General features: G+C 42.5%; 1 pseudogene; it reads left to right on the top strand.

The window, feature by feature from the left end:
• The first annotated feature begins 2988 nt into the window (after positions 1-2988).
• LOC123845644 (ras GTPase-activating protein-binding protein 1-like) lies at positions 2989-3680 on the top strand (annotated as a pseudogene).
• Positions 3681-18973: the final 15293 nt, after the last annotated feature.

Genomic DNA, 18973 nt, shown 5'->3' with positions numbered 1-18973 from the left:
CCACTGCCCACCAGTCCCCCTGATATTACCCTATTCTAAGCCTCCACCATTTCTTCCCCAGATGACTGCATGTTACAGGTTGAATTGCACCCCCAACACACACAAAAAAAGTTAAAGTCCTAACCCCCAGTACTTCTGAATGTGATTTCATTTGGAAATAGGGTCATTGTAGGTGTAATCAAGTTAAGAAAAAGTCATTTAGGGGCACCTGGGTGGCTCAGTCGTTAAGTGTCTGCCTTCAGCTCAGGTCATGATCCCGGGGTCCTGGGATCAAGCCCCGCATCGGGCTCCCTGCTCCGCGGGAAGCCTGCTCCTCCCTCTCCCACTCCCCCTGCTGGTGTTCCCTCTCTCGCTGACTCTCTCTCTGTCAAATAAATAAAATCTTTAAAAAAAAAAAGTCATTTAGGTGGGAGCTTAATTCGATATGACTAGACAGACACACCCAGAGGGAAGGTGACGTGGAGACACACAGAGAGGACAGCCATGTGAAGACGGAGGCAGAGATGCTGTCATGCTGCCACAAGCCAAGGACCTGGAGCTACCAGAAGCTGGAGGACACAGGAAGGATCCTACCCTAGAGACTAAGAAGAGAACATTGTCCAGCTAACAGCTTGATTCTAGACCTCTAGCCTCCTATCCTGTGAGAGAAGAAAATATCTGTTGTGTTAAGCCAGCCAGTTTGTGGTGCTTTGCTATAGCAGATCTAGGAAACGAATACACCACAACAGCCTCCTAACTCGTCTCCCTGCTTCCACTCTTTCCCTCAATTTATTCCCAACAGAACAGTGCAAATAATCCTCTAAATATAAACCATACCCTGTCGTGTCTCTACTCAAAACCCTCACCTGGCTCTCCATCTTACTCAGAAGACTATCAAAGGACTCCTAATATAATGATCTAGGAGGCTCCACATGTCCCCATTACCTATGACCTCACCTTTTACTACTGTCTCTCTCCTGTACTCCCGTCCGGCCATCTTCTGTTTTTCAAACATGTCAGACATTTTCACACGTTATGATCTATGCTCTAGCAGTTTCCTGGAAGACTATTTCCCCAGATACTCACATCCTTCAAAACTTGACATCAATGTCAAGGAGACATTTAGTGTCTCCTTGAAGTCTCCCCCACCCCACCCTGACCATCCTCTTTAATACTGTAATCTGCCCTCCCCCTCATAAATACTAATTCCCTTAATCCTGATCTGTCTTTTCTTTTATGCCAAAGCGCTTACTGTCTCCTACCGTAATTTATAATTTTCTTATCTACTTCATTCATCTTTATTATCTACCTCAACCTACTAGAATGTAAGTTTCAAGAGGCAGGTGTTTTTGTTGCTTTTGTTCACTGTTTTATCTTAAGCATCTCAAACAGTACATAGCACGTATTGGAATTTAATAAATACTGGTTGAAGTATCAAGTAAATTTTTTGCTTTATCATTTTTCCTATAGTCTTAGGTTAAACATTGACAGAAACAGTGCTGTGTGCGTGTGTGTGTGCACGCGTGTGTGTTTGTGTGTGTGTGTGTGTGTGTGTGTGTTGAGGAAGGGATGCAAGTTGGAATTGGGTTTAAATCCCAATCTTGCCAATTTCTAATTGGATAACCTAAAGTGGGGCACATCAAATGCTTCCATTCCATCACCATAGAATGAATGCAATATAATATATGTCCCAATATAATATAATAATTCCTACATCACACAGTTGGGAAGAGTAAATTTGAAAATATATTCAAGTGTTCTGGTACACTAGAGAACACTCTAAGAATACCATAATTGGTAGCATTTTTTGTGTACTGATTTTTTTCTTTATAGTTCTATTTTTTGTCAACATTCTCTGATTAACCTAGGAATTCAGTTCACCAGGAAGATGTGGTATGGAAGAAATGGCATCTGGTTTGGCATTGGGCCTTTGTTTTGGCTTGTAGACAGCAGCGTATAAAGCCCCTTGCCATAAGGGAGGGCTAGGAGGTGCTGTGGGCAAGCTAACTAGACAATGGCATATTGGCCTGTGCTTCCTCTGGCTTTACCTCTGACGTGCACAGCACAATTATCTTTATCCTTCTGTTTTTTATAGCACTTTTGACTCACTGGAAATGAACCTAAGCCAACTATCTCTCCTTGTGCTTTTTACTTAGCTCCAAATTCAGATGTTCAGTCTAAAGAAATCTTGGCTGAGGTGAAAAATTCCTTTAAACTCATGTGTTCTGAACATTAACTTGTTCAACAATATTCTTTCCAGCCAAAGGAGAAAGTCATACTGATAAGGAGGAGCAGTGCCAAAGAGCTCCAGACCCAGAGTTAGGATTCTGGTACCAGTGCTCTTTCCAACAAGTTATGAAAACCTCAGATAATTTGCCCTCTTAGGTATCTTTGATCTTATTTGTAAATGGGGGAAAAAAGCTATTTTCATTTTCTCTAAATTTTGAGGTTGCCATGCTGACAGTAAAATCCATCTTTGGAATTAGAGTCCTGGCCGATTCCACATGTATGGGGCTCAGGGATGTAGGTTGGGCAGAAGGAACTGCAGGAGTGTGGTATGGGCAAGCAACTTTGAGTGACCATCCAGATTTGGTCCAGGGATCTCTGAGCTGGATGATGTCCTGCTCTAAAAGGTAGTTCCTTCTTCTGCAAAATGGAAAATTAACACCCATCCCATAAGGATTAAATCACATCATATATATGACATATTCACTACAGGGCTTTAGCACATAGCAGAAGCCCCCCAAATGGTAGCAATTATTATAACTGAAATAACCTTGAAGTCACATTTGTAATCACATTCACCAAAAGAGCCATATTAACTAGAAGAGATAAAGTAGTTAGGAATTTTTTTAAAGAGATGAGTCTTATATTAGGCCCGAAGGTTGTATAGAATTTTCACAATTAGAGGCAGACACAGTTGTGTGAGGGGATTTTGCCTTCTGCCATGCTGTGGAGCAAAGCTTGTTCCACTCCTGCTCAGCTGCACAGGTTGAATTGACCAAAGAAATGGTTATAGAGAAGCCTAGTCCCCTGCTGGTGGGGCGGGAACTTATGAGGAGGTACTACACACCACTGAACCAGGCCCCAACAAGCTTCACAGATTTTATGGAAGGAACCCTTCTTATGTCTGTGGGGGACTGGATTCAAAGGGAAAGCCAGCAGATGCAGTTTATGGACAGAAAGAAATCCATAGCAAAGTAATGTCACAAAACTGTACCAATTGCCACACTAAGATTCGTCATGTTGATGCTCATGCCACTCTGAATGATGGTGTGGTGGTCCCCGTGGTGGGGTTGCTCTCTAATAACAACCAGGCTTTGAGGAGATCCATGCAGACATTTGCCCTCCTTGCTCCTAAGGACTCTGTTGCAAATAAGTTCTACATTCACGATGTTTTCAGATACCAAGATAAGGTCTTTGGTGGCTTTGTCACTGAGCCTCAGGAGGAATCTGAGGAAGAGGCAGAGGAACCTGAAGAAAGACAGCAGACACCTGAGGTGGTACTTGATGATTCTGGAACTTTCTATGATCAGACTGTCAGCAATGACTTGGAAGGACATTTAGAGGAACGTGTTGCTGAACCAGAACCAGAGCAAGAAGCTATGTCTGAAATCCAACAGAAAAAGTCTGAGCTAGTATTAGAAGAACCGGCTCCTGAGACACACAGAAGTGTTCTTCCCCAGCACCCACAGACATAGCTCAGACCATATAGGAAGACTTAAGGACATTTCTTGGGCATTGGTGACCTTCCACTCAGTGGAGCTGTTTCAGTTACTGGGATACCACCTCATGTTTTTCAAGTACCAGCTTCACAGCCTTGACCAGAGTCTAAGTCTGAATCTCAGATTCCACCACCGAGGCCTCAAAAGGATCTAAGAGTGTGAGAACAGCAAATAAGTATTCCTCCACAGAGGGGACCTAGACCCATCTGTGAGGCTGGTGAGCGAGGTGACATTGAACCCCAAAGAACTGTGAGACACCCTATAGTCACCAACACGCCCCATGAAGTGGACAAATCGAAGCTTAAAGATTTTTTTTCAAAGTTATGGAAATGTGGTGGAGCTCTGCATTAACAGTGGCAAGAAATTACCCAGTCTGGGGTTTGTTGTGTTTGATGATTCTGAGCCCCTTAGCCTCAGGCCCATCATGTTCAGAGGTGAGTTCCATCTGAACATGGAAGAAAAGACCCAGGAAGGGGACCATCGAGATAACTGCCTGTGGGGACCTAGAGGCCCTAAAGGTCAGCCGGGTAGTGAACTGAGCGGCCCTCCCTGTGGAGGCACAGTGCAGAAACCAGGATTTGGAGTGGGAAGGGGAATTATTCCAAGGCAGTTAATTGCTCCTCACTGGTCTTCAGGCAGCAGTATAAATCTTCCAGCTCCTGCCAAATGGTGAATTTCTTATACTAGTATTTGGTGTCCCAGACTATGATCTTAGTCTACAATAAACTGCATAAATTTGTACAATTTTACTTTCTGTGTTAATGATGGATGCTCCCTCTCCCTGCCTTCCTGCTCCTCACCTTTTAGCCCTTCATTTCCAATTTTGTGGAATGACATTTGAGGAAAAACAGATTTTTAAAGATTTAAGGACTCAATTTCCTTGCTTCACTTTAGCATATACAGACTGGATTTTTTTTTTTTAACAGCAGTTTCCCCAAAGGATGTGTCTTGCTTATTACTTACATTTGGTATGCTTCATTCACTGGAATATTTCTTATTTTCTATGTGTTTCAAAAGTCTGTGAGAAACACAGAATTTGGTAAACATCTTTTTTTTTTAAAGATTTTATTTTTTTAATTTATTTGACAGAGAGAGACACAGCGAGAGAGGGAACACAAGCAGGGGGAGAAGGAGGGGAGAAGCAGGTTTCCCCACGGAGCAGGGAGCCCGACGTGGGGCTTGATCCCAGGACCCTGGGATCACGACCCGAGCCGAAGGCAGACACCCAACGACTGAGCCACCCAGGCGCCCTGGTAAACATCTTGACAGCATGAAAGAAAAGAATTTTCACAAGTAGAAAAAAAAAATATTGGCCCTTTATGTGGGAGAATAATCATGAATAATGCTGAGAAGGTAGAAAGGAGCATAGGGTCTTTTGGAACAAAAAGCACAAAATCAAATGATTTGGGAGCAAATGATAGAATCATTAGAAGATAATCAGATAGTGAGGTGGATATTTGTTGCTATTGTCCATCCAGCTGCCATCTGCACTCCTTAGTCAAGTAAAAGAACCCTCCTTCTTTGTGAGAAATCCTTCTCATGCTACTCAGGAAGGAATGACGCCTCCCTCCAATCCAACAGGAATTACCAAGTACAAAAATGAGCAATTAACTATTACAAAACATTGAAGAAACTAAAACCATTAAAGAAGGAAAAGTTCCCCAAATTGAGGGACAGAATACTTGAAAAGGCAGAATAAATAAAACAAGATGAAGCCATCATTAGAAGAAATGTAAATATCTTCAGAGAGCTGTGCAAGGATTTTATATTCATAACAAATCAACTTCAAAGAAATTGGAGATTAATAGTTTAAAAAAGAAAGAAGAAGGCTACATAGATAGTTAGAGGGGACTTTAGGGGATTAGATCATTGAGTGAGAAAAGTCTTTTAAAACACAAGAGGTGGAACAGATGACATAAAAGTGGGGATATCGATCACATGAGGCTAATTCAAATGGAGCTTTAGAAAGAATTTCTACTGGGTTTAGATTATTGGAAAGGGTGAAATCCAGAGTTGCCCACTGTTGTATGGAAGATAAAGCCAAGCAAATAAAAGGATAACTGAGCAATAAGGAAGGACAACACGAGAATTCCACTTCTGGCCATGTTGGAGGAACAGGGACTGGACTTCCCTCCACATAATACAGTAGCGAATGGGACAGAATATATGAAATAGCAGTCTTAAGACATTGGAGAGCAGGCAAAGCAGATCTCATATCTCTATGAGACAGAAGACCAACTGGAGGATTTTCCAGATTGCCACACAGAAAGGAGAAACCCAAACAAAGAGCCAGAGATGAGAGTCCAAGGAGGCCAAGTCAATGAGATGTGATGGAATGGAACATCCAAAAGAAGAGACACATGGAAAGAAAGCTTCAGAGAGATCTGTAGAAAAGTCCCCTTGAAACTCTGGATGAGTGAAAGAAACTTCCCAAGGTTAAGGAACGGACAATGAAAAAGTAGTCAGCTGGACAATTTCCACACCTTACATAGGGCCGGGATTCATTCATGTCCCCAAAAGCAGAGTGAAATGACCTCATAATACAAGGGGCCTCAGGCAAAGCCCTCAGAAGTTGTGGCTTTAGTCATGATGTGAAATTCTCCCTAGACCAAAGACAACCCTGGGCATGCCTTAACAAAGATTAAAAGTAACTTCAAAAGGATTCAACTGATCCCAAGTAACTTAACCAAATGCCATAATGCCTTCCAACTCTACTTAATAAAGAATACAACAAAACTCAGCACATAATGAAATAAAATTCCCAATGTCAGGTAAAAACTTACCAGGCAAGAAAATATGACCATAAGCAGAAGAAAATTAATCAATAGAAAAAAAAAAAGACCTGAAATTACAGAATTAATGGAAGTAACAATGAAGGACATTAAAACAGCAGTTTTAAATATACTCTGCATGAGGGTTGGCTAACTTTCTGTATGAGCAAGATAGTATATGTTACTGGATTTGAAGGACAGATGGTCTCTCTGTCACAACGACTGAATTTGGCTACTGTGGAACAAGAGCAGCCATCGACAAGGCACAAATGTTCACACCAAAAACTGGAAACAACCCAGACAACCATCAGGTGGCAAGTGGATAAACCACTGTGGTACATCCACCCTTGGAACACTAGTCAGCAACAAAATGAATAAGCTGCTTCAATAACACAATAAAAGGGATGAATCTTAAGAACATTTTGCAAGTGGAAAAAAGTCACTCTCAAAATGTTTCATACGATATGATTGCCCTTATAAAAAATTCTAGAAAAGGCAAGACTCTGTAACAAAAAGCATTACCGGTGGTTGCCAGGGATCAGGGATGGGAACGAGGGGACTGACTGCCAAGAAGTGTGAGGGAACTTCCTGGAGTCATGAAAACATTCTGTATCATGATCACAGTGATGGTAACAAAAACTCTTCACATTTTTCAAAACTCATTAACTGCACACTTTAAAAGGGTATTTTTACAAAGTAGATTATTTTTTTAAAAATCAACTATAGAGATTTTAGAAATGAACAGGTTAAGAATTGAAGTATAAAGCTGGGCTTTGTAATTGGCTGAACAACCCAATGTACGCAGCTGAAGAGTGAATCAGCATGCTGGCAGAATACGCCATGAAATCCTCCCCAAAAAGTGCATAATGTTCAAAGAATGGAAAGTATGGTATAGTTAGGAAATGTGCAGTGTAGACCTAAAAATTCCACTTTTTAAATGTGTGTTTAAATGTATATATATGAATGTTAATGGAGGGGCAGTGTGGAAGGATGTATGCCCAAATGTTCAAGTGGAAAGGAGAAGTAGAGGAGAGGAAGGAGAGTTTTCACATTTTGTTCCATTTGTTAGTCATTCTTTTCCCTACTCTATTCTAGAACTCACAGGAAACAATAGCAAAGAAAATCGAAGTACCAACTTATTAGCAAGGCTGAAACTCCAAATCATAGTTCTGATAATGGACTGAAGCCCAAGGCCTAAAGATGGGTTTGAAAGGCCCCCTCCTCTTCCTGAGCCCACACCCAGATTTCCAATTAGCTGCAAGGATAGGAAGCCAAAGAGAAGGGAGTGCCTGAGAATACTGAAGGAATAAAAGGGAGAGAGCTCTCAATGCCAGGCTCTTCTCTTGTAGTCTTGGCCCTACGAAAAAAAATGTAAAGGGCATTTGGAAGGAGAAAATGACAGAGAGACAGACAGACAGACTTGGTCCTTAGGTTAAGAGCAGCTGGGGTGGGGAGCGGGGGAAGCAGAGAAGAAAGCCCTGTGCCTGACCCCTGGTACCTCTTCCCAAGAGTAGAGAGTGGTTCCCAGCCACAACCTTAGAATCAGACTAGTGTCCTCTGCTTTGGGTGAGGGACAAAAAAAGAAAATATGAAGCACTTTCCCTTGGATAAGAAGAACGGCTAAGAGCTCGTCCTCTCCTCCATTCCACACTCCAATGCAGGACTGGCTACCTATTCTGTTCAAAACTTACTAAGAATTTCAAAATAGTAACAACAGAGCATTTAACCCAACCCAGGGCCCTCTGCATGCCAGGCTCTGTGAGATTGTATACCCATGAAAGTGGTCCCACCCCATCGTATATCATCACTCTTTGAAAACACTGTACTTTATAGGCCAGCCTTTGGCCAACAGGATGTGACTGGAGGAGAGAGATTGAGACCATCAGGGAATCTGGGGGATGCTTTGCTGACACTTCTTCTCTATATCTGTATTAGTCAGGGTCTCAGCAGAAACAGATGGCATCCTCAAAAAGGGGTGGTTTAAGGAAGTTTAATAAGGGGACTTTACATAAAAGTGTGGGAGAATTCAGAGAGGGTGGGAAGCCATACGCTTCCTAGGTGAAAGAACAAGGGGAAGGCGTGGCCCCTGCAACTCCATAGGTGGAGCAAGGGAATGCCTGCAGCCTTCCATGAAGGGATAAACCACTCAACCAAAGGCACTGGGGAGGCGGGTCAGAAGAAAAAGACCTGAACCCTTCTCGCCTCCTGCCCCTGGATCTCCTGCCAGGGCTTCCCACTGGTGGAAGTAGAAGCCAGAGGGTCAGGCAGCTGGATAATGCTGCCCATGAAGGTCTGCCTTCTGGAAAAGTATTCTGGAGGTACAGATGGAAAGTGCAGCCTGGAAGCAGTGAGACAGGAGGGCAAAGGCATCCCACAGAGGCTCCTGAAAAGAGCTGGAAAAGATTATCAAGGTCACTTCCAGCCCATATTAGTTGCAAATACACAACATATTCTCTTTCCTATCTCCAATTAGACCCAGTGTCCAACTTAGCTCACCAGGAGGGTTACACAGTGAGAACCTAATGGCACCAGAGACCAAATAATACAATGCCAGCCATGTTAAAATGCCCCAGACTTAGACCATGCAGTCTCCCTCCCAGAAATAAGAAAGTCAAAGCCTACAATATAAAATATGTGAGGAGAGGGAAAGGCGCCATGGGGACAATCGTCTGAGAAAGAGTGAATATAGGGGATCTCCCGATGAGCATGACCTCTTTAAGGAATATTTAAGATGCAATGATAGCAGAGATTCCCCGTAGGTGATTTCAGAGAAGAGCAGTCAATTAAGCAATTCCAGGGGCTTGAGATCATTCTGTATCCCATAAACACTGTCAACGTTCCCCTATGCAGTAACAGTCTGTGCTAAAAAATCTAAAGCAATTATTTTTGCCCTCCCAGCCTTTTGAGCACCTACTTCAATCAGAAGAAAGGTTAAAACAAGCGCTAAATATGCCCCTTTGTCACCATGAGGGCAGTGCCGTGTTTCATGGAAGCATTTGTGAGGCCAATTCCTTTAAGCCTTTTGGGGGCCAGGGGAAAAATGCGATCAATTGGGACACTCAAAAACAGCAATTGCCCAAAGAATTGGGAACAGGAACATTTGAAATCAATATCCCTTGAAAAATAAAGTGCAGCTCATTGCGTTCCTATTATAATTTTGCTTTTCCTCTGCTTTAGCCCAGAAACAGTAATGACAGTTGAAAACCACTTATTTACTCATTCTTTCCCTCAAGGCATTTTGTTTTGTTGCATTCATTTTGCTGCCTTTTCATCTCTAGCTATATGTGGGACATTTTGATAATAAAAGTCAAGGGAAAACATTTCACTGTAATGTCATCCTCTAGCTGTGTGACTTCAGGGAAGCCAATTCACAGAAAAATAGCCTTTAGAAGCTGCAATGAGTTTTAGCACCATCTCCAAACACTTACTATATGGATGGGACATATAGGGTTAGGGAATAGGGAAGTCTCCAAGAAAGTGGGGATAAGAGCTTTATCCTCACAGTATCCTTTCTAGAATCACCCCCTCTTCAGCATTGCACAAATATTTGTTGTTGCCTATGTTTTTTTTTTTTCACTCTGAAATTCCATGAGCTCAGTCTGCCTCCACTTCACACTACTGCTCAGTAAACCTTATTAAGACACTCATGTCATTTCATTACCCCCATTGTGCCACAAATCATAGGTATGATTTCTTGTGAAGTATTTTAACTTTCAGTCTTGGTTTCTTTATATGTCAAGTGAAATAAATATGATAATGTGGGTTAAGTATTTGCAAAGTGCTTGGCCCATAGGAGTATTCAATAAATGGTAGCTTGTGTTGTTGTTGTTGGTGGTGGTGGGGGCGGTGGTGGTGTGGGACAGTGGAGACAGTCCATGATGTCATCTTTCTGATTCCTATATTAGGCTGCTAACCCTCTCTATTGGAAGGAATGTTAGGAAAAGAGTCTTGAGATGGAATTATTGCACCACCTGTGATAACCAATAATGATAACAATAATTGATAACCTCAGACAGTCACTGAATATCCTCATGGCTCTAATAAGTCAGTGTGAGAGTATAGCACAGACACATGTACACATACATGTACACACAAAGTGGATACTCAAGAACTACTTGTGGAATGAACGAATGCCATGGGACTGAGTGTTGACAGGGCTTTGACAAAGTAAGATGGCACGCCAGCTCACTGTAAAGGACAAGGCATTCACTGTGACCGAGTCACCCTCTAATACAAGTCACGAGTGTGAAGAATTCACAGCAGAGGCAAAAGTAGATACCAAAACCTTGGGATGACACAGTGTCATGTTTATTTATATCATGGGTGCTGTTGGTAAACATCCATGGTGGGCATCAGAAATGATGTGGTTGAAAACAAGAAATTGAGGAGAAAATGATGCGTTCTACCTCATGAAAAACAACAACAGTTTGCTCTATAGTAGGTTCTTGTGCTGGTAATATTTAGAAGGGGCAAATGACACAGAAAATACAATCACTTGATGGAGGGGATTTAAATGGTGATTACTATTTACAAAATTCAAGGTAGTTGTATTCAGCCCCTTCTCTGCTACCTTAAATAAAATTCACATATGCATACATACACACACACACACACACACTCACACAAGCACACCAGGTGCCACCCTAACTGCAACATGGTCCCAGCTTCTTTCCTGGATTGAGAGATCAGACTTTTCCTTGAGAGACCAGACCACACCTTTTCCTTGGTTTCTCCCAAGCGTTCCTTCTCAGCCACTTACTACTCTGTGTATACTCCCCCTGGTACTCTCCCCTCTTTCTAGAGCATCAGCTATCACCCAACTGCTGATTGCTGGCAAATCTATAATTTCAGTCGAGACCTATCTCTTGAGCAGCACATCCATCTAATGGCGGTGTGAACATTTTCACTGAGCTGCCCTGCAGTCATGCCAGACACTGCTCCCAGTGCCAACGAAGTCCTGCTTCTCCTCTTATTTCTTCACGTTCTACATCTATTTGGGCAACACCATCCTCCCGGTCAGTCAAGTCTGAGTCATTTCTATCTAGTTCATCCCCTTTGCCACTGTGGCTCCTTCACATGCCCACCAGGTCATTTTATTCCCAGGGATATTTCTAGTATAACACTTAATGCATTGACCTATAATTATTCATTTGTATGGTTTTCTCCCTCATGGGTCTCTGAGCTTTTCAAAGGTAGAAAGTTAAGCATGCAGCAAACACTCAATGGGTGATCGCTAAATACACTGCAGGATTTTACTGAGCCGGAGTTGACCTATGTACCCTTGATGTAGAGCCTTAGGGTTGCAGGATACCTTCCTGCGACCAATCCTTTCATCTGCTTGACTACAGAGAACAAGGTTATGAAACCTCCTCCCTGGGCTCAGTTACTCACCAGAATCCTGGCACCTCCTAGACCAGCGGCACCAAGCTGAATGCACAATAGCCCCTGGGAGTTTGGCCCCATCCAAAATCCTAAGGAACATAGAACCTCAGGGAGGAAGGTGAGATCTGAGGAGTGTTTTGTTAATCCAGAGATAGTAGAGTTGAAAAGGGCACAGATATACATAGTTTATTTGTGAAATACTAGTCTCCTTAAAAGTATATTTAGCTGAGTAATCATAGAGACTGCCAGTTGATTTATATTCCTGTTAAGATGCAAATATGTAATTTGATCCAAGATATATAATCTCACTGTCTCCTATCTCAATATCACCATCTAATAAAAGGAACAACCTGCATATTATGTGACCTAGTATTTCTTGTCATGTAGTTTATTTATTTTCTTCTACAAGTACAAGACCAAGATCAGCATCAACCTTGAAACAGATTCTGGCTCTTCTATGAGTGAGAATCAGATGCAGAAATGTTAAGAAAATGCTTGTTTGCATCACAATATGTATATCCTACGGATGTGTTCATTAGCTTCATTGTGAGGATCATTTCACAATGGCTACATATATCAAAATATCACACTGCACATCTGATATATATACAACTTTTATTTCTCAATTTTACCTCGATGAAGCCAGGAAAAAAAAATGTATATCCTAGAAGAGCTTTCTTTTAAGGGAGAGGAATATATATTGCTAATAGGAGATATCTGAGGGGCACCTGGGTGGCTCAGCACCCAGTTAACCTTTCTGAGTCTGAGATTTAAGGGGCTAAATAATTACCTCAAGGTGCTAAAGCTGTTATCATCAAAGCTGGGATTTGAATCCTTGCTCGTTAAGTGCAAAGAACCATCCTTAACCACTGAACCACATTGGCCTTTGAGGGGTGCCTGGGGAGTCTGCTTCTCCCTCTCTCTCTGCCCCTCCCCCTGTTCGTGCTTGCTCACTCTCTCTCTCAAATAAATAAATAAAATCTTTTTAAAAAAGTACTATAGACTAGTTGGCTTATAAATTTATTACTCACAGCATCTGCCTTTGGCTCAGGTCATGATCCCAGGGTCCTGTGATTGAGCCCCGCGTCGGGCTCCCTGCTCAGCCGGAAGCCTGCTTCTCCCTCTCGCATTCCCCCTGCTTGTGTTCCCTCTCTCACTGTGTCTCTCTCCAACAAATAAATAAATAAAATCTTTAAAAAAGAGAGAGAGAGATGTGATTAGGTCTAAGATAAATCTCCTAACTCAAATAATATTAAGCAAAGAAAAAATAGAATGCAAAATCATATATGTGTTCTAATGGTATTAATATAGCGTATCTATACATTTAAGTAAACATTGAAAGAAATCAAAGAGTAAAATACACTTTAAGAGTGTGAGTAGTAGGATTATGCAGGAAGTTTTCTTCTTAATGTTAACATTTTTAAGGTGAAAGTGTAATTTTAAAATTGTATTATATTAATCCACCTTCCCTATTAATTAACTACAATTCAAATGCCAGCCTGCATCTCCTCAATGAAATTATTTTAGGTTTTCAAGGATATAAAACTATGTTGAATCTCCAGCACGCAAAGAATTCATAAACTTATGTTTTTCCTTTCACCCTGACTTTGGAGGCTACCCAGGAGAATCTATACGTCTTCAAGGGCCACCTGTTTTTTGAACCCTGTAAGTATTGGAGCTCAAGTATCATGAATAAAGTAAACAAAAATCCACATCCAATTCGATGCAGCAGGGAGGGCAGCCAGGCATCTGGCTGGGATGTTACACGTGCAAATCCAGCAGAGGTGGAACATCAACCCAGGAGCCCGCACAGCAAAGCTTGTTTCGTCTCATCCTCCACCACTGCCCCTTCCTCTTAGCCAGCCCTGTGGACAGGGAGCTTGCAAAGAGCAGAGGAGTTCCTTTCCAGAGGACTCCGTGAGGACTGTCTGCAGATCTTTTTACCATTCACTGAATATTCATGAACACTTCCTGAATATTTATGACAGTTTCCTGAATATGTGTCTGGTGTGTGACTATGAAAGAATCGTAGAAATTAATTATTTTCTTTGAGTTCCCACCCATCGGATCAAATTTGCACGCTGCAGGAAGAGCTGCAGGAAGCTGCCTGCAACCCGCCAGGTCTGATTCATCTCCCTAGAGGGAATGCGCTAGTTGTAGTTGATAATGATGTCTCTAAAATTTGGGTCAAGGAGAGCTCCCTTAGCCTCATCTGACCACTGCTTTATCAGCTAATTTCTCCTTGCATCAGAGGGATAAAGAAACTGGCATGGTCATATCATTAGGACAAGGAGAAAAGAATCAAACGGGGTGAGGGAGGAGGAGGACTTGGGGAGAGAAATGTAGGACTGAGTGGTACCCAGTCAGCCCCAGAATTGTCAAGTGTCCCTTATGTCAGCTCCAGGCCTCTGCATCTTTGCTTATGCTACCACTCCCACCCAAAAGTTCAGCCTCTTTATTCTGCACCCACCCAAATCCTACCCTCTTCAAAGTCCCAGTCACATCCAGCATTCTCTCCTAGGTCCCTTCTGGTTGCTCTCATCTACACTGAATTCTTCATGCAATTACAGCAAAGGAAGAGCCATCTACATGGAAAGACAAAGTTCTTCTCAATTTCTGCCACTGGCCGCTGAGACCTTAACAATTAGCACTGTCTCTGAGGTCTTCTCCTGCATCTCGGTTCTTTTTTCCCAAGCCCTGTCCTGCCAGGTGTGTCTAGCTGCAGGCTCTAGTTCCTTCAGTACATGCTGATATTAGATCTACAGAAATTTTCCTAAAATATTGCTTTGATCCTAGAACTCCCTTCCTTAGAAAATTTTTGTGGCTCCTCATTGCTGATAGGAAAAGTTCCAGTTCCTTAACTGAGTACTCTAGTCTCTCCAGTATATGGTTCCCACCTTCCCTAATATCACAGACTTCCCTAAATATTGTTGAGTTACAAGAAAATGGAACCACTGCACAGATCATAGCATGGTCCTTCCTCTGCCTGAACTGATTGTCTTCTTTCCACTTATCTAAACTGCATGCCCCTCGTAAGCCTGTCTAGTCCACCCCAGCCCACGCCACCAATCTGTTCTCTCCCTTAACACTTGTATGCATTACCCAGAGCACTCATTTGGCAAACACATATTACTTACAGTGTTCTGGAATAAAAAAAAAAACTCTTGTGATTCATGTCTTTGTAAGAAGTATTCAGTTGAACATATGAAATTGACATTTGTTAGATCAAAGATGCCCAAATACTGACAGTTTCATATGGCTCAACATGCAAACGCAATTACAAATACAAAGCTAATTCTATCCCCCCATATCCAGGGCTGCAGACATAGAATCCATGTTTCCTTCCGGAAACATTTTTTTAATTCACCAAACAACCATTGCAGTTTTTCTGACCACATCATGGTTGAGAGAGTCCAGTAAGTGTTAATATTTCATTTTCTCACCAAGCTGTGTTAGTTCAATCAAGAGATCTATGTCTGCATTATGCATGAGCCCCTCTAATCAACAATTATTCTTTGATTCTGAACTGGCCCTGGGTTTCTCTATTCCTGAGGGTCTCTAAAATAAATTTCTCAGAAAGCTATAAAAAAAAAAAAAATACTACAGGGTCGCCTGGGTGACTCAGTCAGTTAAGCTCCACGGGGAGTCTGCTTCTCCCTCTCTCTCTGCCCCCCACCCCCGCTCGTGCTTGCTCACTCTCTCTCTCGCTCAAATAAATAAATAAAATCTTTTTTAAAAAGTACTACAGACTAGTTGGCTTATAAATTTATTACTCACAGCTCTGGAACCTGGGAAGTCCACGATCAAGGTGTCGGCGTGGTCACATTCTGGTGCAGGCCCTCCTCCTGGTTCATAGCGGGTGACTTCTCACCGTGTCCTCACAGGTGGAAGGGGTCAGAGCTTTATCTAGAGCTTCTTTTGTTTTTGTTTTTGTTTTTTAAGATTTTATTTATTTGAGAGAGAGAGCACGAGCAGATGGGAGGGGCAGAGGGCGAGGGAGAAACAGGCTGAGCAGGGAGCCTGATGTGGGGCTTGATCCCAGGACCCTGAGATTATGACCTGAGCTGAAGGCATCTGCCTAATCGACTGAGCCACCCAGGCGCCCCTCTAGAACTTCTTTGATAAAGGCATTAATCTCATTCATAAGGGCTGTGTCCTCATGACCCAATCACCTCTCAAAGGCCCCACCTCCTATTACCTGAAGTTATTTTCCTTTTAAAAGACCACAATCATTTGCAACATTTTTAACTATATATTTTTTAAATTTAAAATTTGCATTCAATGGGGCGCCTGGGTGGCTCAGTCGTTAAGCGTCTGCCTTCGGCTCAGGTCATGATCCCAGGGTCCTGGGATCGAGCCCCGCATCGGGCTCCCTGCTCCGCGGGAAGCCTACTTCTCCCTCTCCCACTCCCCCTGCTTCTGTTCCCTCTCTCGCTGTGTATCTCTCTGTCAAATAAATAAATAAAATCTTTAAAAAAAAAACAAAAAAAATAAAAAATAAAAAAAATAATAAAATTTGCATTCAAAAATAAATCTAGTGATCTGAAAATTAACCACAATTAAAAGCTACCGTTTACTGAGCATTTACAATATGCCCAGCAGTGTTCTAAATACTATAACATATATTTAGATGTTTAACCTTCCTGAGTCTAAGATTTAAGGGGCTAAATAATTACCTCAAGGTGCTAAAGCTGTTATCATCAAAGCTGGGATTTGAATCCTTGCTCGTTAAGTGCAAAGACCCATCCTTAACCACTGAACCACATTGGCATTCAGGCGTCCTGAGAACCCTGATGGTCTATATGGTTGCAAACCTGGTGTGTACATTTGTGCAGTTGTCCTTGTGCATGATACTGCAATGGGTTATGACCTGCTGTCTCCCTTTCTTTCTTTTTTTTTTTTTTTAAGAGCTCAATGTGCTGTCTCCCTTTAATGACAGAGAACATATGGGATTGGAAGGGCTGCTCCCATGGCCACATGGAGAACTCCTTGAAAATGGTCATGTCTGGTGCATCACGTGGATTTTGTGGACTTCAGAATTAAGAGGAGGTGTAGTAGGGAGTGCATGAATCTACTGTATTACCATGGTGCCTCTCTCCAGTTTTAAATACATTTTAATCTTAAAACATAGATGCGTTTGTGGGAGTGGAAACTTTACACAAATTTTTAACATAAGCATGAAACTTCAAAGAAATGTCTTGCTCTTGACCTACTATCTTTCAACTCCCTGGGGTTTCCATTCACTTCCCCTGCAGTTAGAAGAGTGGAAAAGTTTGATATATTCTTTGATCTATTTTAAAGTCTCTGCCATTATGCAACAACATTTGGCTCATAGGAACTAGTTGCTTTCTTTTTCTTTTTCTTTTTTTTTTTTTTTTTTTGAGAGAGAGAGATAGAAAGAGCAAGCGGTAGGGGGGCAGGGAGTGGTAGAGGGAGAGAGAGAAAAAAAATCCCAACCAGGCTCCACGCTCAGCCCGACGCAGGGCTTGATCTCATGACCCTGAGATCATGATCTGAGCTGAAATCAAGAGTCAGATGCTCAACCAACTGAGTCACCCAGGCGCCCCAGAACTAGTCCATTTCTTTGAAAGAAGAGAGAGTATTTATGAATGGGGAATCTCTGTGGGTAAATTGTGAACAATTAGCACCTTTTCTGAAGCTTTTATAAAGCTACAGCTGTGCCAAAGAAAGACACCACCCATTGTTTCCAGAACAGCCTGTTTAAATCTCAAGCTCAAGCTGAAACATCTCATGCCCAGAACTTCTAAAGCCCAGGCAGAGAAATTAACACCTGATCTAGTGCTCGTAGGTACAGGACAGCCCAATGCCTGGGACTAGAGACTGTTAGTCACCACTGCATCTTCTTTCCCAGCTCCCTGAGCTGATCTGAGAATGCTCTGGAAGGCTGTGCCCTTGTCACCAAGTGATAGGGGGAATGGTGAGAAACAGCATGGTATAAGGTAAAGCTCAAGGGCTAAGAAGTCACACAGACCTCATAGGAATCCTGGCCCCACCGCTTAATTGTCATTTGCCCTTCGGGGAGTTACTTAGCCTCTCTGAACCCCAGGTTCCTGCTCTGTAAAATGGGGATGAAGATAATAATAGTCTGTAAACTAATTGGGAATATTCAAGAGATAAATATATGTAAAGCACCTAGATCAGAGCTGGGCACATCGCCAATTTCTCAAAAATGCAACTATCACCATGGTCATGAATTAGGAGAGATTAGCAATGCTCTCCCAAGCGGTTCCCAGTTTCTATCACTGTCCTTTTTTCTGTCTCATACACGGAGAGTAAAAGCATCTGTTAGCACCCCATCGTTTGTTGTCACAGCCCTGCCTGAGACCAGGCAGATTCCCAAAGCCAGGACTATCAAACCTGCCACCTCCACTTGGACTTTAGGACCCCCCAGATACTTCCTCTCCCCGTGCCTCAGCCTCTTTTCCTCCTTCTCCCTTTTGAAGCTAGTGTCTCATCTAATCCATTTCTTTTTTTGTCTTTTGTATAAGACATCTCTCCTCTCAGGTGCTGGTGCTCCTGAGAGTTCCCGCACCTGAAAGTCCCAGCTTCCCTCTCGGCCACCTGTGTGGGAGCCACGCACTTGGAGGGCAGACTGGGTTGGAACTCACGCTCTGATCCCCAGCAGCTGTGCAATGTTCCTTGTCTACTCCCCATCTTTAACCTTCAGTTTCTTTATCGCCACAGTGAGAATTGAGATCTTTAATTCCACAAGATCATGAGAACTCAGTGAGGCCGCATATATGACGTGGCGGTAGGCACATAAGAGGCGCTTGGAGAAAGTTAGTTATGTTCACCTTCGTGACTATCAAAGCTCAGTGCAAAATCCTTCTCTTCCAGGACACACATCCTCATTACTGCCAGTAACACTGGTAGTCTGTATTGCCAACCACACTGGTCTGCTGCTATCATGTCCATAACTCCAGGGTGCTGGAAGATCTCCATGGATAACTGAAGTTTCAATTCTAGCTCCAAGACTTACTCACTGTGTGTAACCTTGGGTAAGTCCCTCAGTTTCTCTGATTTTCGATTTCCATATCTATTTAAACATGACAAATCACATACAGATGGTGTAAAAATTAAAGAGACTGCATGGAA

Source organism: Mirounga angustirostris, unplaced genomic scaffold (genome assembly GCF_029215605.1).
Source record: "Mirounga angustirostris isolate CCGP_5_RB_7025 unplaced genomic scaffold, mMirAng1.0.hap1 SCAF_6, whole genome shotgun sequence".
In the NCBI taxonomy this organism is placed as follows: Eukaryota; Metazoa; Chordata; class Mammalia; order Carnivora; family Phocidae; genus Mirounga; species Mirounga angustirostris.
Note: the sequence above shows the minus strand (reverse complement) of the source record. Positions and strands in the feature narration are given on the sequence as shown.